The following is a 6,000-nucleotide window of genomic DNA, read 5'->3' on the forward strand; positions in this document are numbered from 1 at the left end:
TAAGGGGTCCATATAGTGAACTTGGTGTTGAGTTATTCACTTTAAAGTCATCACAGAGGACAAGGGGGCACTCTTTACAATTAGAGGAAAAGAGATTTCCTCTCCAAATATGAAAACATTTCTTCACAGTAAGAGCTGTGAGATTGTGGAATAGACTCCCTCCAGAGGTGGTTCTGGATAGCTCAGTAGATTGCTTTTTAAAAAGGCCTGGCTTCTTTCCTAGGTGTACATAATATAAGTGGGTACTATATTTATACATAAAGTTGATCCAGGGAATATCTGATTGCTTCTCGAGGGATCAGAAAGGATTTTTTCCCCCTGCTGTAGCAAATTGGATCATGCTTTGCTGGGGTTTTTCGCCTTCCTCTGGATCAACTGGGGGTTTAGGATTGTGTATATGGGATTGTATGTTTGTGTTTTCTTTTTTTTTTTTTTTATTGGTTGACGTGTCTTTTTTTAATCTGACTAACTATGTAACTATGTAGGGACAGAGAGGCAGCAGTTGGAGCCATTTCCTCTTGCTGCTGTCATTTAAAGCCTGTGATGAGGGAGTGGGGATGGGGCTCTCTGTGTCTGCAGACACAGGCAAAGCAGGCAGATTGAGCCAGCACTAGTACCCCTATAGCAAGCGGCTTGATATGGGGGCACTTGCCAAAGAGGAGGAGCCAGGACCACCAGTGGAGGACCCCAGAAGAGGAGGGTCAGGGCTGTTCTGTGCTAAACCATTGCACAGTGCAGGTAAGTATGACATGTTTATTATTAAAAAAAAAGAAAAAGCTTTTGAATCAATTTAAACAATCAGACCTTACAAGCCATACATCAGCTTTACCTATTGCTTAATACTGTTGCAAAACAGAGCATTGTTGCTTACCTAAGCATTTTAAATCTTGTTTTGCATTTTCTAACATTTTCACTAATATGTAGCATCAATATTTACCTAGTTTTCTATCTTTCTCCCCTTTCTATTTGTTGTTAGAATAAAGAATTTATAGGCTATAGAGTAATTTGGCAATTATATTTTGTTGATGGATGTAATGCTACAAAAAGTATTTACCAAACAGGCCTAAACCCAACACCTAAAGCTAACCAATTTTAGACCGCTTGTCGTAGCTGTGGAAAATATGTGGAATCTGTGCCAGAATCAATGGTTCTGCCTGGATATCACTATCTGACAAAGCTCATGTGAGCTGCTGCCGTGGCTGTGTTCTGGTGCTGGAAGCCAGAAACGTTTCTGGAGCTGCATATTGACATTGCTTTTTTAACAGTTTAGATATTTATTTCTTAATCTTTTTTAACACAGAAGAACTCTGGAAATAACTTTTTAGTCTCAGGGAACCCCTGCTAAAAACTACTATATCTACAACTCATGATACATTAGTGTGATGGATGATCAGTTGAACGAATGCTCTTTACACTTGTAAACATTGGGACGAATTACCTCCTTACAGATAGCTAAAAAGATCATTGGTGTCAGTGAGAAATTATCTGAGAGGTAGAAGTTGCTCCTTGCTCAACCCCTGGCAACCACTGGAGGAATCCTGGTTGAGAAACCCTGGTTTAGATAATAGGTCAGTAAAAAAAGGGTAGGGGTCCAAAATGATTAGTTACTTGTAGGGTTTGCATCCATTTTGGGTGTTATGCCCCTAAAACAGGGTAAAAAAAGGGTAGGGGTCCAAAATGATTAGTTACTTGTAGGGTTTGCATCCATTTTGGGTGTTATGCCCCTAAAACAGACTGACTACTTTGATCACCTACCATCTTGTTAAATGCCTTTGCGGATATGCCTCCACCAAGGATTTGAAAATAGCATTGCATCAATGACATGCATGTAGCTCTATACTAATTAATAGTGTCCCCCAGCTTGTGTGTAGATTCCTTACATATTCGTAAAGGTTATCTGCCTAGAGGGGGTGTAGTGTAACCAATTAACAAAGAACTAAGTTTTCCTCCTGTTAAGAGTATCTAAGTATTTAGGTTTCTAAGATGGATAGATAGATCGATCGATCTTGTACAACTAGGAATAAACAAAACATAAACATATTAATATCGTATCATGTTATATCATAGTGGCCAACACTGCAATATTATTTCAAGGGACACAGTTAGGATATTTAATTTAATCTTCTGTCTTAGCAAACTACAGCATGCCATAAAGTGTTTAATTGTGAAAATGTTACTGTACAAAATTACAAACAGATCCATTTTGTGGCCTAAGAAATTAAAGAGTTTTTTAATGTGAAATAGCATGGTGTATAAGTTAGAAGGGGATTCATGCTGATATCTGTCATCCTGTTCCTGAAAGCAAGACATTGTTGCTAGTCATGGAGTAGTTAACATATATAAATAACATGGACATCAAGTACTTACCTTTAGAGATGTCCTGTTCTTCTGGCCTACCTGTTGAGGGGCAAAACTTTATATACTCAGTGGGTTCGTCCCATCGGTTGCCCAGGAACATGCTGGCTATAAACGAAAGAAAACTCATTATTCCTGCTTCATTAGGGCCAGTTGAGTCAATCTACCACAAAAGGTTAAGTATTATTTGCGGTAATTGGGCTAATGTAAACGAGCAAATGGTAAGAGTGTTAATGGAAAGGTTGTAGAGGGCACTTGGTAAAAAGGAAACATAATCAACTAGTACTAGATATTTTTTCTCCACTGATCAGATAACAAACTATTATTTATTACATTAGAGGTTTGTGGACATAAGACACAGATTATATAGAGATGGTGTACATGGAAAGTTACGAGTAAAGAAACTGAATAATAGCTAGACATTTACTTAGGCTAAATTTACTTACGGTAACACACAAAACTGCTTGCGGGACATTGGGATGCCATCTATATTGAATGCCACCTTGCCAGTTTTATCTAGAAAAAAAATGATCTTTTACGGATTCTTAAATGTTTCTGTTTGCTAGAAAGATCCATGGACTAGGAACACATGCCAACAAACTAATAGTATATATATTTGCTGATATACGGTAGGTATTATAGCTGTGTTTTCGAAGAATCACACTATTGTTAAAAAAAATAGTACATAAAGTTAGATGGATCTACAATTCAGGAAATCCTTATAGACTTTACCATCCACAAAATAAACTTTTTTTTTTACAAATAATAAAATCCACCTATTGAGAATCTGGAATGGAATCTCAAAACATCCTCTTATTTTGGTCAGTTACATAGTTGGTAAGGTTGAAAAAAGACACCAGCCCATTCAGTACCTGTGGTGTGTGAGTGTGCTTGTGTTTATGTCAATAGTATATTGTATATCCCTGTAAGTTGTGGTCGTTAAGGTGCCCATCTAATAGTTTTTTAAACTATGGACGCTCCCTGCTGATACCACTGCTTGTGGAAGAGAATTCCACATCCTTACCGCTCTGACAGTAAAGAACCCAATTTCAGGTTAAAGTGGTTCTCTTCCAATTTCAGTGAATGTCTTTTTAAATTCCCTTTCAATGAAAGGTTTTTTCCCTATACTAGGGTCACCAGTACGGTATTTGTACATTGCTGTCATATCCCCCCTCAAGCGTCTCCTCTCCAGAGAGAATAAGTTCAATGTTTGCAGCCTTTCCCCATAGCTAAAGTCCTTCAGTCCCTTTATTAGCTTTGTTGCCTTTCTCTGGTCTCTCTCCAGTTTCAGCAAATCCTTCCTGAAGACTGGTGCCCAGAACTGGACGGCATACTCAAGATGCAGCTGAACCAGAGTCTTGTAGAGTGGGAGAATTATCGTTTTATCTCTGGAGTGAATCCCCTTTTTAATGCATGCCAATATTCTGTCGGTTTTGCTTGCAGCAGCTTGGCATTGCATGCCATTGCTGAGCCTGTCATCAACTAGGACCCCCAGGTCCTTTTCCACCTTAGATTCTCCCAGAGGTTCTCCCCCTAGCCAGTAACTTGCGTTTATATTTTTAGCACCCAAATGCATTACTTTACATTTTTCAACATTAAGCCCTCATTCACACTGGACTCAGCTTTAAAATTGTGCGACTTCAACTGAGCTTGCACGATTTCAAAGCCGCATTTCAGTCCGACTTCGGGGGCGACTTGAAAGACATCTGTGGGGGTTCATGCACAGATGTGTATTGAAGTCGCCCCTGAAGTCGCCAAAAGTAGTGCAGAAACTACTTTTGGAAATCGGTGTGGAGCCGACTGGTACACTCCCATTGCCAGCAACAGGCTGCGATTTGACATGCGATTTGACCTGTCAAATTGCATGTCAAATCGTGCTGATGTGAACAGGGCTAAACCTCATTTGCCTTGTAGTTGTCCGCCCTACTGTTTAATTATGTTTTCTTGTAAGGTTTCCACATCCTGTACAGAAGCTATGGCCCTGCTTATCTTTGTATCATCCGCAATTATTGAGATTGAGCTGTTTACCCCATTCCCTATATCATTTAAGAAAAAATAAACAGAATTGGTGTCATGAGAGATCATTGGGGGACCCCAATTACCACACTGGACCATTCCGAGTACTCACTATTTATCACCACCGTTTGGTTCCTGACCCTGTAGCCAGTTTTCAATCCAGGTACTAACCCTATGATCCATGCTGACAGACCTCAGCTTGGAAAGTAAATGTTTGTGAGGAACTGTATCAAATGCCTTTGCAAAATCCAGATACACCTCATCCACAGGCCTTCATTTATCTAGATGGCAGTTCACTTATTAAAGAGGTTGTAAACCCATACACACTTTTGTTTTTTTTTTCGTTCGACCTGAAAGAGAAACACATAATGAGCTAGTATGCACAGCATACTAGCTCATTATGCAATACTTACCTTAGTACGAGCCCCCGCCGTGCGGTCCGCTTACCTCTATGACGGGCGACATGTCCAGTCGCCCGTCTTCCGGGATCACGGTATCCGGCCATCTGATTGGCCGGAGCCGCGGTGACGTCACTCCCGCGCAGGCGCGCGGGAGCCGATGGTCACGGCACGGGACCCTGAAGGAATGGCACCAGCGGCCGTTCCTTCAGAGCGCATGCGCCAGTGACGTCACTGGCTGCATGAAAGGTAAATATCTCCTAAACGGTACATGTTTAGGAGATATTTACAGTACCTATAGGTAAGCCTTATCATAGGCTTACCTATAGGTAAAAGTGTCAGAGGAGGGTTTACTTCCTCTTTAATAGAACGTTAATAGATTGGTCTAGCAAGAACGATTCTTCCACATCTGTGATAAAGTCTGTATTGTTTGTAATTAGTAGGTCTAGTAATGCATTGTCTCTTGTTGGTGCATTCACCAACTGACCCATTAAATTATCCTGCAAAACATTTAGGAAATGGGGAGCCTTAGATGAATGCGTGGTTCCTTCTGCCCAGTCTGTTCCCGGATAATTAACCAATATACTGCAGCAGGCAGCCGCTCATGGGCAAACCAATGTAGGTATACGTCAGTCGTGCGCAGGCAGCTAGGGGAGGAGCGCTCATCAGCGGGGAAGCCGATGCAGCAGGCAGGCAGCTCCGATTGCCGCCTGACACCCGCAAACCTTCCTCGCTGAGAGAGAAGGACAGGCAGCTGTTGTAAACACAGCTGACCGTTCTTCTCCCTGTAATGATCACAGAGCGCCTGTGATCCTGCTATATAGGAACACAGGTCTCTCTGATCATTTCAAAAGCCACGCCCCCCACAGTTAGAAACACGCCCCTAGGTACACATTGAACCCCTTGATCACCCACAGTGTTAGCCCCTTCCCTGCCAGTGTCATTATTACAGTAACGGTGCATATTTTTAGCAGTGATTACTGTAGTAATGTCACTGGTCACCCCAAAAGTGTAAAAAATGTCAATCAGGGTTCCGATCTGTCCGCTGCAATGTCGCAGTCCCGCAAGAAATTGCAGATCGCCGCCATTACTAGTATAAAAAAAACAATAAAATGACATAAATCTTTCCCGTACTTAGTAGACGAAATAACTTTATTCGCAAACTAATCAAAATACGCTTATTATGATTTTTTTTTTTACCAAAAATATGTAGCAGGATACAAATTGGCCT

This window comes from Pelophylax lessonae (genome assembly GCF_965119305.1).
Source record: "Pelophylax lessonae genome assembly, chromosome: 11".
Taxonomy (NCBI): domain Eukaryota; kingdom Metazoa; phylum Chordata; class Amphibia; order Anura; family Ranidae; genus Pelophylax; species Pelophylax lessonae.